This window comes from Protopterus annectens, chromosome 2.part0, assembly GCF_019279795.1.
Source record: "Protopterus annectens isolate FY-2018-M chromosome 2.part0, PAN1.0, whole genome shotgun sequence".
Classification (NCBI taxonomy): domain Eukaryota; kingdom Metazoa; phylum Chordata; order Ceratodontiformes; family Protopteridae; genus Protopterus; species Protopterus annectens.
Window position 1 is genome coordinate 793,875,143 of NC_056728.1, and position 23,082 is coordinate 793,898,224.

Consider the following 23,082-nt stretch of genomic DNA (forward strand, 5'->3'; position numbering starts at 1 on the left):
TCAAAGAGAAAAGCAATATTAAAGTGCAAATCTTGTTTCCAGCAAAATAAGGATTCACCTTCCAGAAGGAAATAATCTTTTTAACACCTTAGAAGATGCAGCGGACTTCATACAGAAAAATAAAATCTGAGAAAAAAAACAGAAAAATTGACTGGAATCAATCAACTTCTTTGAAGAGAAATGCAACAAGAGATGGTTGGTTAATAAAAGACAAAAACAGTAAAAAACTGAAGGAAAAATTAAAATCAAAGTATTTCATGGTTATGAATTCTTATTAATTTAAATAAGTGCTTGAATACTTGTGAACAGGTGCTGAATATTATTTTTACAAGGTAAATTACTTATTTCTTTCTTTCTTTCCCTACAGGTCTATATCACATAGTCGAAGGGTCAAAACTTCGACTATGCAAATATTGAACCCAAAAGTTTGAAAACTGAAAATTCTGAACACTCAGAACAGCAGTTTTGTTTTTCCAGGGAAAGAAAAAATCACTGTTCCAGTACAAAATGCTGAAACACACGAACACTACATAATGTTTCTAATGTGGGGGGCTTTGCCCCCGTACCCCCCAATGTGGGAGGCTGTGGCCCCACACCCCTCTTACTTAAATATACCAACTCCAAGACTGCACCACAGTGGAAGAAATAGCAAAGCCACAGAAATGGCCCACCAAATTCTTTCCCTGGGAAAGAATTTGGTATTCCGTGGCTTCGTTATTTTTAGACTTCGAACTTCCCAGTTCAAAGTTTCGGCATTTGGACATTTGTGCGTTCGAACTTATGATATACACCCTTTCCCTACTTCTAATGGTTACTAGTTCCCTTTTTAAATTAAGAGTTTGATTCTTTTAGCTACATATGAAATTAAAGGACTTATTTTCATTTAAAAATTAAAAGGTTAAACTACTCATTTTATTAAAAGTTAATCATTATTATGATGAAGCATATGTTAGGTGGCACCCTTTATGATATTTTTGCATAGTTGAGTAATGTACTATTAAATATAACACAAAATGCAACAAATGACAATAAAGAAACATTATTATCAATAATGATTGTGATACTATCAATTCCAACAACTGCAAAATTGTAGTGAATGAAATTGGGGACTTCAGTATTTACAACTTTAGCCAAGTCCCAGTAAGTACTGAATGAGCCAATTTGCTTTCAAAGGGACTCAATTTTGTACCAGAAAGAAACACTAATATAGTGGACATTATTTTACAGTTAAAAATGTTCACTAGAAAAATGAATTTGGCTTTGCATTTCATCAATTCTGATACAGGGATTAACTGTGATAGATTACGGAGACCTAGTACTTTTTTCCCACCTTCACATCCTTTGGTACAAATATTTGAAGGGTTATGTGAAACTGAGATCAGAGGAGCATTACACAACAATTCCTCTAACATGGAAAATTTATCTGAGAGAGAAATAACAGTATTGAAAAATATTATTGGACAGAAGGAAACTAGAATCATGAAACCTGACAAGGGTGGGGGCCTGGTAATCATGGATTACAATGATTATAACAGCAAAATGTTTGAGCTACTATATAGTGATGTATATTTAGAAGTTTCAAGAAATGAACTGAACGTAGCTTATCGTAACATTGATTTGGACCTTGAAAAAATGGTACTCAATGGACAGGTTACTTTTAGAGACTTTTGAATTTTTAGAGACAAAGCATCTCAGAATCCCAACAATATTTGGGATCCCAAAGATCCATAAATCTATCTCTGATCCACCAATGCGACCAATTGTAGATGCTAAAGCATCTAAAACTTTTAGTATTGCTAAATTGATTGATGAAAAGGTCAAGCATGTCTTAGATGGATGGGCCTCAATAATTAGGGATTCATGGGAATTTCTTAGGAAAATCAAACATGATATGTTTGATAAAAACCTGATTCTTGTTACTATAGATGTTTGTGATTTATTTTCAGTAATACCACACCAAATAGGGCTTGAGTGGTTTTATGATTTTTTATGTAGTAATAGTACACTAGATCATAATACAATATTAACAATTCGAGCCTGCATGGAAATTGTGCTTGAGACTAATTTCATAACTTTTGAAGGGCACCTTTTTAAACAAAGGCAAGGTGTTGCAATGGGTGCTTGCTGTGCTCCAGTGTTTGCTAATATTGTATTGGCACAATGGGAAGATTTGTATGTATTCAATTCTGAATTCAGGGCTTCATGGGTACTGTATGGGTGGTACCTCAATGATATTGTCCTGTTCTGGAAGGGGAGTGAATATGACCTGAACAGGTTTTTCACTTTCATTAATGAAACAAGTACTTTTTTAAAGATTTACCATGAACAAAGATTTGGATTTGGTTAATTATATGGATGTTACTATAATGAAAGACTATGATAGAGAATGTTTCACTTCCCGATTGAACAGAAAACCAACTTATTCAAATTCTTTATTACACTTCACGAGCTGGCACCCATTGCACCAAAAGAAGGCTTTGGTAAAAGGCCAATATGTAAGATTAGCCAATATGGAGTCTGAACCTGATGATTTGAAAACTGAATGTGACATTATGAAGGATATGTTAGAGAAGAGAGGGTACCCTGAGATGTTCATAAATGACATTGTGATTGAGGTTAAAAATAAAAGGACAAGTGGGAATTTTTCCCCCTTTTAGCTAAGGAGAATTCTGATAGAATAGGTGATGGGGAATCAGGCAACACAGTTTTGGACGTGCATTAACACTGACTTTTACATCAAATTTTTATGACATCAAGAATATTACTAACAAATGTTGGAGACTATTTCATATGGACATTGATGTCAAAGCAAAAATAGGGGACAGACCTGTTGTGGTCTACAAGAAAGACACCTCATTAAAAGGACTATTAGAAAGGAAAAAACAAGAATTTTGGGCAGTTAGGTGGGAGTTATAGGCGTGGAATATGCCCTTATATGATGGAATCTTTGAACATTAAGATCAAGAATTTTGGAAGTATAAAAACAGGGAAAAACATTATTGTTATAGTAAAGGGATTGTATATGTGGCACTACATGACTTATGTGAGAGTTACTATGTGGGAAAAACAAAGAATGCACTTAGACTGAGAATCTATCAACACCTTTATGATATTAAACAAAAAAATGCCCTTTACAAACATATTAATAGTCACCCTCAGCATGGGTTTAGATTTTTTTGTGGTAGAACAGGTTGATTTGGGGCCATGGGGGGGGGGCAGTAGAGGATTTTTTGGAATTTTTGGAATTAAATTCGCAAATAAAATTAAATGCTTACCAGGTCCCAGGGTTAAATGACAAGATTTCCTTGTGCCCTTTGTTAAAACTTAAATCTATGTTCATGTTTTGAATTATACATGGATCTATAAATTTTACAGTTGGGATATTTATATGTAATAGCATCTGTATCAATGTTTTAACAATTTAAAACCTTTTGATTGTTTTTATATGTATATTTTAATACAATTTTGTATGCATTAATATTAATGATACTAAAATGGGGGAAATTATTTAATGCATATTGCAGTGACTAGTCAAGGGGTATTATTTAAACTGTGTTTTTTAAATAGGCTGTATTCTGAAGAAGTCATTTTACCTGACGAAAGTGCTAAATAAAAGTTCAACTGGATTATATTGGTGTCATTGCTGCCTGGTGGAGTGTTTGCCTTAGGATTATTAGTTGATTTGTGAACTATTTTTCAGTTTGTTGAACAATAAAGAAGCATGTTAAGTTATATTCTGGGTTCTTAAAATGGTCTAGTAGTGTACTACTGTTAGTATATTTGACACGCAATAGTACCCAGGAAAGACATGTTATATTATAATCAAAATATAAAATATATGTCATATATATATATATATATATATATATATATATATATATATATATATAAAAGTTATTATTAGAATGATATGAATATAATTAGAGTAATATCCACACTTTTACAAATTAAACATGGAGCACACATAACTGCCATTCTTTAGGTGCAAGTGTATATGCAATGTCTCCTTTAAAAAATGACAGTCTGCTTTATATTAAACATTTTCTACAAATGAGGTTTGGTAACAAACCAGTTTGTCCAGGAACATCTTCAGAAGGGGTTAGATAAATATATTAGCAAGATTTGAGAGGGTAAGAGGGGATGAAAGGGATAAATTGGAATGAGTGATGGTTGGAAGGAAATCAGGTAAAGGTACAGAGGGCTTAAGGCATTTATCCAAGTGTAACTGGGTAAGAAATCACATTCTGGTGTGAACTTGCTACCCACCCGCCCTTCTCCTTTTCGGTGGAATATTGGGGATTGGGTTTGTTTTATCAGTATGGGTAGGGTGGAGAAAAGGGATGGGCTTGCCCTCTTCTGTTCCCCCTCTGGTGATGGATGTTCATTTCAATGAGCAGGGATAGGAAAATGAGGAGGCTGCTTGATGAACAAAATAAGCAAACAGAAGTAAGAATGCTGCTTTTGGTTGGATTTTTTATTCAATAAGTGGTAAATGAAGTGAGTGCCAGGACACTGCTTTATAAGTAAAATAAGTGAGTGGAGGTAGGGAAGCTGCTTATTTGGTTGGATGTGTAATTATAAAAATGGTAAATGAAGTAACTGGTGGGATGCTGCTTTATAAGTAAAGTACATGAGAGGAGGTACAGACTCTACTTACTGGGTCAGAATGAGTGAGGTCACACTGTCCTGGTTCACATAACATGCATATTTATGCTGTGATTAAAATCAGCTATAATGTGTTTCAGTTGTAATTAATAAATATTGGTTAACAATGTTATGTTTATGGAAGTTTAATAAAGGTTGTCAAATGTCCTTCAATGTGATGTATTTATTGAAGGGGACCAAGACAAATTGTGCTTACTGAATTATTAAATGCTATTTATTTAAATACAATATCTTTTTAGTGGTTGAATACTTTGAAATGTTTTTTTTTTTTTTTTTTGAGGGGTTTAAGGGATTGATGTGTAATATAGAGGTGGCTTCAATTCACTTGTGAGCATTTTTATGTGAACTGTAACTGATGGACTGTTCATTTTCAAGCTCTTATCATGAAAAACAACTTGAAACGACTTAGAGCCATGAGCACTTTTGTAATGCTGTGGGAGTTCTGAAAATCCTATGAACTGTCCAGTTTACTTCTTCCTGTCTAAAAGTAAATAATCATAATATTTGGAATGTTATGCTAAGATGTCAAAGATTACAAGTTAGATAGTAAGCAAAAGACAGTCAATTGTATTCTAAACCACTGTTAGTTATTGCATAGTTCTGAATGTTTGCTGCTGATAGCATGCTTGGCATACAATAACATCCAGGAAAGTTATACTATGTTATAAACAAAATATAAAAAACATAGTTTCTTACATATACAGAAGTTATTATTGGAATGTTATCAAATAGACTAACATTCACATGTTTACAAGTTAAGCCTGGATCCCACATAACTGTCTTTCATTTAATGAAAGTTTATATGTTATGTCTCCTTTAAAAAAATGACAGTCTGCTTTATATTAATTAAACATCTCATACAAAGAGTGCTTACTAAATCATTAAATGTTATTTCTTTAAATGCAATAGCTTTTTAGTGGTTAGCATACTTTGAATTTTTTGTTTTTATTTGTTTGGAAGTGTTTGAGAGGTTGATGTGTAATGTACAGGTGGCTTGGATTCACACTCAAATGTTTTTGTATGAATTGTAGCTGATAAACTGTTCATTTGCTAACCCTTGTCATGAGGACCAGCTTAAAGCAGCTTAATTAGAGTCATGAGCACTTTTGTGATGCTGCAGGAGTTCTAAAAATTCTAAGAACTGTCCAGGTTACTTCTTCCTGTCTACAAGTAAATAATCATAATAGTTTGATCCATATGCTAAGATGTCAATTAATACAAGTTAGATAATAAGCAAACAATCATGGTCATTCATTAAATGGTTCTGAATGCTTGCAGTATACCAAAAGACTAGTTTGTATACTAACCTATAGAAAGACACTTCAGGTAAATAATAATAGTAATAGGATTATGTTTCTCTCTTATTGTCTCATTTTACTAATAACAAAACTTAATATATCAGAACAATTTATTATAGAAAGTTTGAATCTAAAAAGGGAAGAGTTTTCAGATTTTTGTTCAGATATTATCAGACATAGCATTTAAGGAAAATAGGACTGATTCTAACAGTTGTACAAGATTAAAGACTATGAAACATATACGGGTAAATATAAATGTTCTATTATATGATATTCTACATAAGGATTATAGCTAAAATATAACACTTAGGAATATAGTACAAAACACAGTATACAAACAGAAATCGAATGAGCTCAGAATAAATAGATATGTATGTAGTTAAAGAATATAAATATGTTTAAAAGTGTGGGAGGTTGGTAGAGTGGTTAAGGTATTAACCTTATAGGCACAAAGTGCAGGGTTTGATTCTCACATGGGGTAATGGCTGGCTTTGGAATAGTCCACAAGGGCAGCTAGCTTGCTACTAAGTTATAATCCTATGAATAACTTTGCACATAGTAAATAAAATAGAAAAAATATAAATCATCTGACCTACAAATTAATAAATATGAAAATAACTGACTTCCTCCCTATAGTAGACCTGGGAGATAATGTGAGGTACAGGGAAAGATGAATGTAAAGATATTCAGTTTGGTCAACTTATAATAAAGATTCTGATCACCTGTCTAACTTTTTTTATTCATAATAATTCACCAATGGACTTTTTTAAGGTGATGCATACTAAAAATATGAGACACATTAATATAAATCAGAAGCATGAGCTACGCATTATTACTCTAATGAAAAGTTTGAAAAGTATTTTGTCTTTTTCAACAAACTAGGATTATGGTATTCTATGGTAGAAGGGTTTCAGGTTATATCATTAGGTAATTTTTTATGTGTTTCAAAAGTTTTGTCCAGAGCTGAAGATTTCATATTGCTATATCACATATTCAGACAAATGTTTAATACATTTTGTAAACTCACTTCAGTTTACCCATTATTCATACAGATATTGGAAACACTATTGATAATCTTTTTATCTCAATCTGTTATCATGTCAGAGACATTTCAAAAGTTTCATGTCCACTATAAGACTATAATACTATAATCTTTAATATTATTTTAAAGATTGACAATTTAATACATCACAGGAGATTTTTAAAGAGATCAAAAACTTCCTTTAAATAAACATGTATGGTGAAGTATTTGACATAGTTCTGTGGGATTTACTAAAGGCTTACTTAAATTGAAGAGTTACTACTGGCATATTAGTAAAACAAGAGAATTGGACAAATAATTTAATACACTACAGGGCAAAATAGACAAACTAAAGTTAAATCTAAAACCAAATTACATTATCAGTTAGTCTGAACTTAAAAACTTAAATACAAAATATGATGATATTCTAAATCATAAAGTTTCAATATATCTGGAAAAACTTAAACATTGGGCATATTCAGTAAACTCTTTAATCTTGCATAAACCTGCTCTTAGATCATAGAAAATTAATCAATTAAATCATATAACATACATTTTAACACATATAAATAATAAAAAATAAAAAAGAACATACATTAAATACATTATTGCGGGCTTTAAACTATTTTATGAAAATATAAATAATAATAAAAATAACATATATAATGATATAGTTAAACATTTTCTAAGGGAAAATATCAATAATAAAATAAGTGAACAAATAAAAAAATGATAGACCATTCATCTTAACAGAAATAAAAGATCAAATGAAAAAGTTAAAAATAATAAGGTCCCCAGATTCAAAGGTCTTATACCAGAACTATATAAAATACTACTAGATGATGCAGTTAAAATGTTAGCTAAGATTTTTAGAGAAATAAAAACAACTACAGAAGTCACCCCCATCATGGAAATATTCCCTTAGATCACCTGTTTGAAAACAAGATAAATATCATACAAAGTGCTTATCATACTGACCCATTTCACTTTTAAATTTGGACTATAAGATGTTCATGTCCATTTTAGCTAACAGAATTAATCTACTTATACCTAAACTAATTAACAATGATCAAACTGGGTTTACTTTAAATAGACAAGTGCAGGATAATATAATAAAAATGCAAACATTAACAGACTATGCAAATAAAAATAAAAAAGAACTTTCTATCATTAGTATTGATTTAGATAAGGCTTTTGACTCATTTAATTGGTCATACATGTTTACAACTCTTAAAGTATATAATTTCTCACCTGAGTTAATTGCATTAATTTTTATGTTATATAATAACTCTTGCACTTATAGTAAAATAGGTTATTTTCTTTCTAATTCCTTTAAATTAATAAAATACACTAAACAAGGCTGCCCATTATCACCATTATGTTTTGCATCAGCTATAAAACTCTTTGCTAATAGGATTAAATCCAATAAGAGCATTAATGATATCAAAATAAAATAAGATTTTGAACTAAAAATTCCACTCTTGGCTGATGATATTTTACTAACAATTGGAAATATAGATAATTCTTTATAAGATGTAATTTGTTCTATGAGTCAGTTTGAAGAAATCTCAAACTTAAGATTTAATCTTAATAAAACAAGTACAGTATTAATTAATAAAAAAATAAAAAAAAACATTCAAAAAATATTCTAACTTCAATTGGAATAGCAATCAAATAAAATCCCTTGTTATAACCATTACGTATAATAGTAAAGAAATAACACAAACTTTCAGCAGATTGTTGATAAAATTTAAGTTTAGTCAAACATTGGAACAAATTCTTCTTTACCATGGATGAATGATTAGTGCTTATTAAGACAGTAATTCTCCCTAAAATATTGGTCATCTTACAATTTTTATTGCTATCTCCACTAAAGAAAAAAACAGATACATCACAAAATATTACTAGTAAACAGTAAATATGTCATAGTCAGTCATAAAGAAATAGGCCCTAATAGTTTTATCTATTTATTAAAAGATGTTTGCCTAAATGGAATTACACATCTTTCTCAAATTCCATTTTTAATTAACATAATTCCCTCTTTTCAAAAGTACACATATTCTAACCATTGTATTAAAGACTTTATATTTTCTATGTTTCCAATTGCATATACAAATGACTACATAGAAACTCATAACTTCAACAAAATGCTAATATTTAAGTGATACAGAATCTTAATATATTGACATCAATTCCTAAATGGTACCGATATATATATATATATATATATATATATATATATATATATATATATATATATATATATATATATATCTTGTTGAAATTTTAAGGTCCAAATACAATTAGGATTCTAAAAATTGGTTAATTTTACAAATATTTAGAGACTTTGTAAACACAGAGATTAATAAGATATTTAACCTAGATAAAAAATTGTTCCTCAAATTATTGGAATTCTTAATATCAGTAATAATGCACTGAAAAATAAATCACATTTGTTAAAAATTTACACAATTCTTAAGTTGATTTCAAATATTTAGACATCCTATTAGAACTACTCAAATATTAATAATGAAGACTTCTAGAAAGAATATAGGAAAATTAATGTAAAATCTACAAAGAAAAGTACATCTTCATTATATTGGAAAATTCTCACTTGGAAATACTGAAACAGAGCTTGTGTCACTCCTAACAAATTTACAATTATGTATAAAACATATGTAATTAAATGCTAGAGATGTGATTCTGAAATAATGGCTGATTGAATGCATATGGTGTATGAATAGGTTCATAGGTTCATAGGTTCATACTAGGCTATCTGCCCTGAGGCAATTATAAGCCTAGCCTGATTCTGTATGGCTTACGCCACCCCTTGATTTGAGTATACTGTGCCCTTTTTAAGGTTTAGTTTACTGTGCCTCTGTCTAATAGTGACACGGGAGTAATCCCTGGGACAAACCTACGATCCCCCATCCACCTATCGAGATTCTTCTTGAAGAGATTCAGTGAGGTGCTCTGCTTCACATGAACTGGAATTCTATTCCAGAGCGAAGGGAGCCTCTGGGTTATGAACCTGTCCCTCCAGCAAGTTCTATTTATTTCTGTGCTGAGGTTCAAGTCCCTCGAGTATGTGGCTCTAAGGGATTTAGATTTACTGAGGTGGAGCATGTCCATTAATTCTGGATTTGACATAGCTTTGTATGTCAGGCATAGATCGCCTCGAAGTAGGTGGTATTCAACTGAGTAGAACTGGAGTTTTTTTAACTGAGCAGCATATGGCATCTGTTTGAGACACTTGATCCTCTTGGTGAGATACTTTTGGGGTCTTTCTAATTGCTGCAGGTGTCGGGTAAGGTACATCCCAAAAGGGGCATTGTATTCTATGATGGGCCTGATGAGGGATGAATAAAGGGGCACTATTACCTCTCTTGATCTAGATGTGAAACCCTTCGTGATGAGGTGGGCTATGTAGAAGGTCTTTCTAACCACTTTGGCAATGTGGTTTTCAAAGAAGAGATTGCTATCAACTTGGGTCCCCAGGTCCCTAATAACTTTCTCTGTACTTAATGGGTTTCCACCTATGTGGTAATTTGTGGGCACATTGTTTTTGCCAAAGGGTATGACTATACATTTTTTGGCATTTAACTTTAAACCATGGCACTGGCACCAGTTATCTTTCTCTGTGAGACCTTTTTGAAGGATGTTTGTGTCAGCTGGAGAGTTGATTATGGTGCCCAGTTTGCAGTCGTCTGTGAACTTGGTGAGCCATAGTCCTCCCACGTTTGCCTGTACCTTGGAAAAGTATATACCGAACAAGAGTGGTCCCAGGACAGAACCCTGTGGGATGCCACTTGAGACCGGTTTTGAGTCTGACATGGCTCCAGCAACTCTCACTCTGTGGGTTCTGTCTTTGAGCCAGTTTGCGACCCATCTTGTGACATAGGGGGTTAGATTTAAGCTGGATAGCTTATCCATAATGCCTGAGTGGGGTATTGTGTCAAATGCCTTTGCAAGGTCCAGATAGGCTGTCTGGACTACCTTCCCTTCTTCTATGGCTTTGGTGACTGTTTCAAAGAAGTCAACCAGGTTCAAAAGGCAGGATCTGCCCTTGACAAAGCCGAACTGGGTAGGATCTAGTGTCTGTATGTCCCCAATGTCTTTGTTGATGAGCTCCATGATGATCCTCTCCATAGCCTTGCAGACTAAGCTAGTCAGGCTTATGGAACGATAGTTTCCAGGGTCCATAGAGGCTCCACCTTTGTAGAGTGGGACCACTGTTGCTGTACGCCATTCTGTGGGCACATATTCTGTAGTGAGGCTGAGATTGTATAGCTGTTTTATTTGAGGGATTAGTTCCTCTTGGAGTTCATGTAGGATGCAACCTGGGATGCCATCTGGTCCCATGGAAGCAGTGTTTTTTTGCTTTGGAGAGGGCAGCCTTCACCTGAGCATCAGAGATGTTTGGGAAGCAGCCCTCTGCTGGGATAGATACTTGCTCTTTTGGGGGGGAGGGGGTGGATAAGTTTGCACTGAACCTGTCTGCCAGGATATTGGTGATGTCTGTGGGTTCAGTGTATTTTTTGTCATTTAGAATCAACTCAGAACAAGTCTGGGAGTTGCATGCCAGGTTTCTAACATAACTGAAAAAAGCCTTATGATTGTCTTTGGTGTCCTGTGCAATTTTTCTCTCAAAGCTGGCCTTGGAGGATTTTATGAGGGATCGTAATTTTTTGCTAGTACTGATTAGAGATGCCTTCCCTATTAGGGATTTTGCTCTATCATGTAGTAGCTTCCTCCTTTTGTTGTACATTTTATTTATGGCAGGGGCCCACCAGACTGGACGCCTGCCTTTGGATGATTGGGTCTTGGTTTTGTTTGGGATAGCATGATCCATGCATTCCTGGAGATGTCCGTAGAATGCGTTTATATAGGATTCTGCAGTTTGGGCCATAGTTTCCACTGGCCCTGGGGCCTTGAAGGATTCCACTTCGGTTTTGAGAAGTGAGAAGTTTGCTTTTGAGAAGTTTTTCCCTGTGGTTTTCTGGGCTGGGGGTGGGGTCGGGATGTGGACATCCAGTGAAATTAATTTATGGTCTGATCTTACCAATGAGGGATATACTTCTGGTGTGGAGCATAGAGTCCCCATCTTGGTAATGATCAGGTCTAGTATGCTGTCCCCTCTTGTGGGAGTGGTGACTAGTTGTTCCATAGCATTTGAGTTTATAATTTCCAGGAACCTTTGGGCTAAGGTGCTGGGGCTTGAGTAGTGCTCCCAGTCAATGTTTGGGTAGTTGAAGTTGCCCAATATAATGGTGTTCGGAGAGATCTTCATGTTCTCCAATGTTTTCAGGAAAGCCGAGTGGGATTCCTGACTTTGAGAGGGTGGTCTGTAGGATGCTATAAACTGAAAAGCAGTCTTGCCCACTGTTAGTTGCACATGGATGGTCTCCGATACTTTGTGCAATGCCACTAACCTGGAGGTGTGGATATCCTTGATAAATATGGAAACTCCCCCTCCTTTTGTGGTTCGGTCTGGGTTTTGGGGCCAAAAAGCATGATATGAGGTATAGTCTGGTAGTGCTGGGGTGCTCTCTGGAGACTTGAACCAGGTTTCTGTCATGAATGTGAAGTCATCTTCCCTTTTTGGAAAGAAATTAATAACTTAATTCAAGATCTATGGTCAGACATATGGCATATTTCTAAATATTTAGTTTTATTTAATGCTCCAATTCCTGAGGTAATTTCAAAAACCCAATTATGTCTTCTTTGGTCTATTCTTGCTATAGACAGAAAAGTAATTTCTAAAAATTGGTAAAGTTACCCCCTCTAGTGTTGAATTTATTTGTAGGGCAAAAATTGCTTGCAGTAGTGAATTGCATACTATAAAGATGAGAAATTCTAATATTACAGATTCATATAAAAATCCTGGCTTAAACTTAAAAAATACCTGTTTGAAAAATATTAATTGTTGATATGTAAAATGTTGATGTATTGACCAGCTGTGGACCTATGTAAATAGTTCTTTTTTGCTTTATAAACTGATTTGTTTATTTATTGTTTTGAAGCCAAATAAAACGCATTATATATAAAAAAGGGTAGCTGTTATAGGCACCCCAATATATATATATATATATATATATATATATATATATATATATATATATATATATATATATTTATTATACATTTGTTAACCGGATTAGTCCAAATGAGTTTGTAAACAAACCCATTTTTAGTGGAGACCCAAGGGGAAAAGCCCCAGCAAACAAAAGTAAACATAAAGTGACAATATACAAATATTAAATAACAATCATAATACAAAATAATTGTAAAAAGGAAAAGATTATTAACTATTTACATTGCATTGATAATAAGCAACCCATTTCAGTGGAGACCCAAGGGGAAAGAGCCCCAGCCCCATAAGCAAAGATAAGCAACTATTAAAAACAACACTGCAAATATGAAATTAATTATAAAGAGAAAAACAAAAGAAAAAAATGATGAATATTAAGGATTGCACTAATAGTAGTGGACTAACATTTACTACATATAGGAGTAAAAGCAAAAAGATAGTCATAGTTCAAAAGAAGGACAATGTATAGACATTGGTAGGAAGTGAGGGGTAGTGTGGAGAATGGGAGTACATATATAAAATTGTTTTGTTTTGTTTTTGTGTACGTTAGTGCTTATTTAGTCCTTATTTATGTAGATTCCTGTCTTCTCCTTAGATTTTTTAGAGGAGCTAACCAAGAATGAGCACACTTTAATATATATATATATATATATATATATATATATATATATATATATATATATATATATATTGGCTGCTGAAACATTGGCATCCTACTTGAGATAGACTTAACTTGGCAGTGGAATTAATTTATGTCCACCCCTTTAGTGATATCCAACTGGTTACTGATTATTGTGTAACATGAGTAACCAAAGCTATGAATTCTGTATTGGACGTAATATCAAGATGCACTGTATTCTTTAACAGGTCAAGCTTGACTCTCTGCTGCAGCAAAGGTGTTTTTATTTCCAGTTAATGAGGAAGCATCACAGTGCAATGCAAAACATCCTATGTTGAACATAAATACTAGACTGAAAAAACATATATGTATTTGTCAAGCAAATGCTAACAATGAGCATCTCCCTAATCCTGTTTTTTGTCTAGAATGTCTCATATAAAACATAGTCTCTGAGAAAAATAATGTTCCATTTGCAACACATTCTGCAGACCTCATAATCTTTTTGCTCAACAAGATTCATAAGCTGATGTTTCATTTCCCATGGGAGAAGAAACCCCTAAATTAGGAGGACTAAATTGGAGACATGCACTTATTAAACCTGTCTTTAAGGGAAAGGGGAGTAGGACAAACCCAGAATCATATAGACCCTTAAGTCTACTTTCATGTTGTGGAAAATTAATGGAAAAGGTAATATTAGATAAGTCATTGCCAGAACTGGATAGGTTGGGACTAGAAACCATATATCAACATGCATACAGTATGTTGAAATAGATCTATTACCACATGTAACATGATGTTCTATAACAATATAATAACAGCTATGAATGAAAAATTGTGCTGTGATGTAATTTATATAGATTTAATTTCAGCATTTGACAGGGGCATACACAAAAGACTGATCAATAAATTAGTACAAGTAGGTATTGATGTACTCTCGATAAGATGGATAGCTGCATGGCTTACAAATAGGACATAGCAAGTATCATACAGCAACTGGACAGGTGAAATCCTTGGTTACAGTCAGGGTGTCCCACAGGGCTCAGTCCTAGGCCCTTACTTGTTTAGATTGTATCTTTCAGACCTAACTTTTTCATCTGAGGTGTTCTACAGTCAATAAGCAGATGACCTGAAATTAAGTAAACGGATTACTAGTGTTACAGATAAGGCATGTCTGCAAAATAACTTGACTAAATTGACCATTTGAGCACAGGAAAATAATTTGCTGATAAATACATCAAAAGCTAAGCATATGAGATTTGGGAGACATAAACTGAAAGGTGAATAGTTAATAAAGCACACAGTGATTGAAACTGTAGACTTATTTAAGGACCTGGGTATATGGGTAGATTCAGAGATGACTTTTTCTAATCATATCAACCAATTGGTTAATGATAGTTATAGAACTATAGGTTGTATAAAAAGATTTATAAAGCCTAGGAAATAAAAAAATAATGAAGTCATTGTTTGTTAGTTACATTAGACCCAAACTTGAGTATGGAATAACAATATGGAAACCCTATAAGAAGACAAGCATGAATAAACTGGAAAAAGTACACCGGAAATATACCAAGGGCATTCATGGATATGAAAATCTAAGTTATTATGAAAGACTAAAATATCTGAACTTGTACAGTGTCTCTTATAGATATCTAAGAGATCTTATTCCAGTATATAGGGCATTTATGGACAACTACCTCTGGGAATGAATGAATGAATCAATCAAAAATACTAGAGAATCATCAGATAACTTTGTAGAAGATTCTCTAGGAATGAGAAGTGTACTAAGTGGTTCTCTGACAAAGTAGCTGATGCATGGAACAGACTACCAAATTACATTAAAGTAAGGACTAGTTTAGATATTTTTAAGAACAGTCTGGACACTTATTATGGGAACAAGTGTTTTGGTATATTGGCAAGCTAGAAGGTCATTTATGCCCATGCTTGAAGTATTTGTATGTATGTTAAGTACAAAAAAAGAAAAATGAGAGTGAAATAGGAAAAGGGAAGTCACCCTTTTTTCACAAATCTCATAGAACTAAGAAGTCACGGTGGTGTCTGCTGGATCACATGGCTGATCAAGTTTAGGACAAGGGGAATGTCTATGTAATAACAAGTCCCAATGAGTATGTTGCAGTGTATCAAGGCTGCTGAGATTCATATTAGTAGATGCACAGAATGGGGGAGGAGAGCCTCATCATCAGAACATGGCAAGTCTGACAACACTGTCTGTGTAAGTGACTTTTTCAAATTCACATAATCAGGGTAGTGGAGGCTGAAGGATTCAGACACTGGAGTGCAAGATGAAATCTATTTGCAGCTCATGGTTTTAATGCTCTGAGCTAAATTTCCAATTTTATATTTTTCCCTCATAAATTGTTTATCTACCCCTACAGTACATAACGTATTTTTTTATTTTATACAAAATAAGCACTGGAAAATATTGCTTGGTTTAAAATAATGAGTTAATGGTGCCTATGTAGTACTTTCCATTACTTGCTTTTACTCATTCCTCATTAGCACACAAATGGTCTACCCCTCCAGTGCAGGTAAAAGAAGGAGGTCATCTAAGGATTCATAACTATAAAAAAAATGTTAGAAAGACAGGGCAGTTTATATACATATGCTTAGAAAGTGCATGACAGCAAACTTCCCTATTGGTAAAAATCTTAATTTTTAGGGTTTCATCTACTTTTTAAAAATGACATTGCATTTTGGTTCCTGGGCATTCTACTTCAAAGCTGTAAATGAATTAAAAAGCTTTTTTAATAGAACAGGCAACTTACATTGCTTCTCCTTGCATTAGTTATTTTTTATTTAACAGCAAGTTTGACAAATAGGTTCATGGGTTCATAGGTCTGTATTATTAGGCTAATGACTACAAGGGCCTTTTTAACCCTAGCCATGCTTCCCAAATTTCTGACATGTTCATGTAGACGTATTAAGTATAAGCAGGGGCTTGGGAGGTGAAACATTTAGAAGCAGGGGACTGGGATATGAACCATTTACAAGCTGCCTGTGTCCATTAGGGACATAGGTGCCAAACCAGGGATACATTTCCTGTTCCCCATCTAATTGTCCAAGTTATACACTTGAATTGGCTTAGGAAGGAACTCTGCTTCACATTGATGGGAAGCCTGTTCCAGAGAAGGAATAGTCTCTGCAATACTTACCTGTCTCTCCAGCATGTCCTATTTATATCACAGGCAATGTTTAAGACTTTAGAACAGGTAATTCTGGTGCTGTCTGTTTTGTGAATGTGCAGGAGGTCCATCAGAGTGGGATTTGAAAATGCCTTGTATGTCAGGCATATATCTCCCCTCAACAGTCTGTAGGAGACAGAGTACAGAGATAGGATCTTGGGGCAGTCTGCATATGACATGTTATTTACTATCTGTATTCATTTAGTGGGGAACCTCTGTGGATGTTCCAGCTGTTGGATATGCCTGGTTAGGTACATACAAAATGTTACATTGTACTCAATGGTAGATCTGTTGAATGCTGAATACAGCAGAACAATGACTTCTTTGGTCCATCATACCATTTCATATGAAAACAACATAAGATTTTTTTCAGAAGAAAATGCTGTTAACAATAGGTTTTCAGGCTGTTTTTTCTGATATTTCCGATTTTGAATTTCAAAGTTTGTTTTCCAAAAATGGATAAATAAGCATCTGCCTAAGCTGAGACAAAATGATGCAGAAGAAACTTTTATCTGAAATATCCTCTGAATTGCAGCACCACATTAGAGAAGCATACTATACCGTGCTTTTAGTATTGCAAGATGAATTTGGTTAACTGATGTCAGGATAGGAAACAAATCTTCCTGACAACTCATTGGAGTGTGCAGTCCTACATCAACCTTTGACAATAACACCATAGGCAAATTGTGATCAGTGACAAGTGAAACTTCTAAATAAGATCTTAGGTTTGGTGAGGAACCAAAAGATGACACTAACATATTTACTTTTATCAGGTGAGAGAAATCACATTTTATAACAGTGAGAAGAAGTAACTGAGGACCAGAGTTTGGATATGCAGCAAAAAACGCCACCCAAAAGTGTCCATACCCCACCCAGCATCATATTAATCGCATCTACTCTAACTACTGCTCTACCTATAGGCATGATTGACACTCAGTAATTAAAAGTGTGACAGCTACATCAGTTACAAGAGTAGAATATCAGTTATGCAACATGTCTGATGTTTGATAACAAAGATTTATTTACTACCATGTGAAAATAAAAGGAAAAGAAAAACATCACACAACTACTTCCCTTACTCGATGCCCATTGATTTAAAGCTCTGAAAAACGAAGCCTTGAACAGATAAATAGATAGATAGATAGATAGATAGATAGATAGATAGATAGATAGAAAGATAGATAGACAGCTATACTAATTATGCTGCAGGAATACACCAGCATATGCTATGCACTACCAGAAATGCTAACCACATTTGTAAAATTAATTTACTACACAGAATACTTGATAGCAATTTTGTGTGAATGGTCATAAAGTGCCAGAAGGATCTTTTCACATCACAGTCAGTAACCATCATCGATTATGTACAGTACAATTAATTTTGCTACACATAAAGAAAGTGACAGGATGTTTTTGCAATGATCCGCAAAATGTTATTGAGGTACAAATTGTGCACTATATTATCTGCACTGTGCTATTCCAATATACTTACCCAAATGGCAAGGATTAAAGAAAGGCAGCATTCACCTCACATGCATTAGTAAAATGTATTTATTGTATAAAGTGCATCACTTTATGAAATGTAGCCTCTTCAGCAAAACTGTTTATTTATTTAATGCATACAGCACATAACATTATAAATATGTATTTCTGCTAAATATATCCAAACAGTGATTGACAACTGTAATTTATGTTTTGTTTTGTTTTTGTTTTAGTTAGGTAGTTAATCATTTATTTCCTTTGTCAACCAGGATAGTCTGACAAAAAAATAATTTTCAGTGGCATCATATGTAGAAAAACTCAGCGGCAATTCAAAAAACGTTTTGTTGTAAATGATGATTACAATGATCATAGTGAAAAAACATTTGAACACAAAAATGTACAATCCAAACAGATGTACTCAGTTTGCAATATGCATACATATTTGCATATGACCTAGATTGGTTTAAACTGCAAAACATAATACATTATTGAGAGGAGTAACTGAGTAAAAACTAGAAAAAATAGGTATCTAGTGACTGAATTAATGACTGAGAAAAATTAAGATATAATAGTAGAAGCATGAGAACAGCATCAATGTTTACTGCAATGGCTTTGATTTCAATTTAGTAGAGGAATTTAAATGAGCATGAAAGCTTTACTACGTATGTCAGATCTAAATTCACTTAGGATACGGTTTCATATTTTTGCTATACATACTGAATACATGGAGTCATCAGCATGATTAAATGATTTGATTGTGGTGAATGATTGCTTTGGTTGGTATCATAATGGTCTGGGAGGAGACTTGATGCGAGCAAGTAAAGGTTAAAGCTGTATGTGCTATCTTTACAAATTATGCTGTGAAAAATTTTAAAATGACTGAAGTAATAACAAGCTGTTGAGATTATGTCTCTGTACTTATTTTGTAAAGAGACTAAAATGCTTTATGATATGTTAAAATATCTGATTATCTTGTATCTTTATTTTCTTCCACTTTCCTAGAAAGTATTGCTTTTCATCTTTTTTGGGATGGAATAAGAGAAGAATGTCTTACAGATATTTTCTTATGCTGTTGTTTTTGTATAATTTTTTATAATCTGAATAAAGAGTTGGCTAAGGAAATTACTGGAGAGTCAGAGTCATCTGCATGTTCTATTAATGTGGAGACCAGAGCATATTTCTAACTGCCATTAATATAAATGTTGAAGAAGACAAGGCCTATGATTGATCTCTGAGGGACTCCTTCTATTATAGATAGGAAACGGGAATGTGTATTTCCACTGAATTGCTATTTAACTATCTAACTGTGCTAGCCTAACATTGGCATCAAAAATAGAAAGGAGCAGTTTGTAAGAGATAGTAAGAAATGTTTAAATGCATCATGGAAAAATGAACAGACTATGTGATCTTGATTTTTGTTCATGATTTATATTGTTAAGGAAGTTAGTAGGGCTGTTTCTGTGTAATATCCAGAACTAAGTTTGTGCTGAGCGGTCAGTGCAGTTTATTGCTAATTATGTTATTCAGGATTTGATTTAGAGGATGTTTCTCTATCAGCTTGAATAAGGAGCTAAAATAGCAATGGATCAGAATTTTTGCATAAAGAGTGGATCCAGGTTTGTGAATGAAGCCTTATATCTGTATCTGTCCATATATTTGAGTTTCCAAAAACTCGAATGTAAAAAAAAAAATGTTTTTTGGAGGGGGCAAGCCCCCTTTTCCACAGTGTGTGGGAGGCAGTGCTCATCAGAACCCCCTGCAAATTATTTATACCAACTCCAAGAATGCAGTACAATAGGGAAAATGGGTAAATTCCCCATTAAATGTATTGCAGTACAGTGGAGATTAGGAAATTTACCCTTTTCCCCACTGTAGTGTGATCTTGGAGTATATAGTATAATTTGCAAAGTTGTGGGGTGGGTGTAGGGGGGGGCTTGCTTTCTTGCAAAAACTTATATAGGTGTGTGTGTGCGTGTGTGTATTACATTCCAGTTTTTGGAAATTCAAACATATGATCTCTACCATATGAATTTCTAGTTTCCGAAACTCGATCATATGATATCAATCTGATATATATATATATATATATATATATATATATATATATATATATATATATATATATATATATATATATAGGTCTACTTCAAAACATCTGAAACCCATAACATTTAATTTTATAACATTGAGACCAGAACATCTAAAACCCAAAACGTCTAAAACCCATAACATTGAATTTCATAACATCAAAAATGTGCATCAGAATGTCAAACACTACAAATCAGAAGAAAATAACATCCCCATCACATATAACGACACCAAACTACCAAACACACTTTTTACTATGTTTCTGCAGGGGGGGGGCAAGCCCCCCTGCACCCAACACACCCCCTGTAAATTAAGTATACCAACTCCAAGATCGCACTACAGTGGGAAAAATTTAATTTCCTAACCCGACTGTATCAAGCCCCCATGCATAAATGTAGTAAAAAGTGTGTTTGGTAATTTGGTGTTGTTATATGTGGAGGGGATGTTATTTTCATGTGATTTGTAGTATTAGATGTTATGAAATTTGATGGTGTGGGTTTTAGATGTTTTTAAGGGGACCCATATATATATATATATATATATATATATATATATATTTATCAGAATAGTTATGGGGTATACTATTTCACTTGCAGCCTTTCAAGATATTCACAAGGAATATTAGCCCGTGCAAGAGAAATGGGCTTTAAGTCAAGAAGGTGTTTTTAATGTAATGACTGGAAACATTCTACAATGTGAAAGAACCATGTTTTAAATGCCTGTTTTCTTCAGTTTGTGATAGATCATATTTGCTTTACCATGTCTGTTACTGATAACGACTTTTTGATTTTGCAGGCTATATTATAATCAGTCTCATCTGGTAATGGGTTAGGATATGATCTTCACTAGGTATTAACTATTTATTTATTGTGGTCTAGAATTGCTTTGGTTGTGGTTTACAAGTTAAGGAAGTCTTTTCATTCATCGTCTCTTACCATTTTCTGTATTGTTTTTCAAAAGAGTTTACATTGCTGGAGAGTTCCTGTGCACTTTTTAATTTTTTTCTACACCATTTCTTTTTGGATGATTTTTCTTTGGTTTCATATGTTAAACATATGCCTATGTTATGTTTGATTTATGAATTTATTTATTCAACAAATGAGAGCTAAAGAGTCTAGAATATTTAGTAAAGTTTTGTTATAATAACATGTTCAATCATGAAATGAGAGATATTTAACTGGAGACCAGCTGCATTAGCAAAGTAACATACAAAATGAAATGCTGCAGCATATATAGATATATGGAATTTCCTTGTGGATTTTTTTTGGTATGTACGTAATGTAGATGGATTGTGGTTATTTATACTGTAGAAAGAGCAATAACATCACTTACTGTATCACTATTAAATGTTAAGATACAGTTAAGAATACCTTGTTTGACACTCGTTTTTGCTGTTCCAGTGTGTTGATCAATCAGCTGAGATTACACAAAGAAACTGATATTTTTGATGTTACGTGCCCTTGCTTGTCTATTTTAACATCACAAAGAATGATAATATTCTAGTTTAGTTTAGTTTCTTAACTGGGAGAATGGACTGGTCTGAAGATCATTTTCCTTCACATCCTGAGCCACAATGCAATCATAATAATAAACATTATAAAAAACTATACGTACTTAGAAGCAGAAATATTTACATTTAGAGATGCAAACTGGTTGACAATGCAATTACAAAAACATAATAAAAAAACAGTTTGTAATATGGACACAGAAATATATACATAGATCAGATGTAAGAAAATGAAATTAAATGAAATAGTACCTAGAGAAATTGTTTATTTGTAAATGTTGGTAATTTACATAAATATGCTTACTATATTGTATGTATATTAATACTGCTTAAGAATATTAAAGTTTCATTGTAGGTTTGCAACAGAGTCAAATTTTAATTATGAATACTGTGGGTTGATTAGCCATTGAAGTAGAAACAACCTGCAAGTATGGTAGCTGCAGGACTCCAAAAGTCCTCAGTCCACTTCAAAAAAAGCAAGAGCCAGCAATACAGTGACAATAAAATTTATTGTGAATACAATAAGAAGAACAAACAGGCTGGTTTTGGCTAATTAGTTATTAAGCCTTCATCAGTGTCTGTTTGTTCTCCTTATTGTATTCACAATAAATTTTATTGTCGCTGTATTGCTGGCTTTGCTTGAATAGCCATTGCCATTGAAGCAAATGCATTTGTTTTTATTATAGATCTGGGAGTTAATGTTTTCATGCAATTGTAGCAGATTGTCAGAAGGTCTTAACTCTTCTGGTAGGGTGTTCCAAGTGGAAGAGGCAAGTTTAGAGAATGAGTTTTCCCATAGGGCCAACATATGGGGGTGGTCTATGTAGCAGGAGGCCATTGGGTCTCCTGAAAGAGTATTCTGTCAAGTGGAATTGAATGCTTGGCTGGAGGACAGTAAGATATGTGAAAGAGTTCAACGATTAAAGTTTTAAGCAGAAAAGAAGCCCTTTCTAGTAGATTTTTGAATTGCAGTGCAATGCAATATAAGAGGTGTATATTTTCTAGGGTAGCAGTAACATTTAATACTGGATTTGGAAATCAAAATAAGACTACAGTATGAAGCTTTGAATAATGGTTTAAGTCTGCATAATAGTCTTTCAGAGTTTTCAAA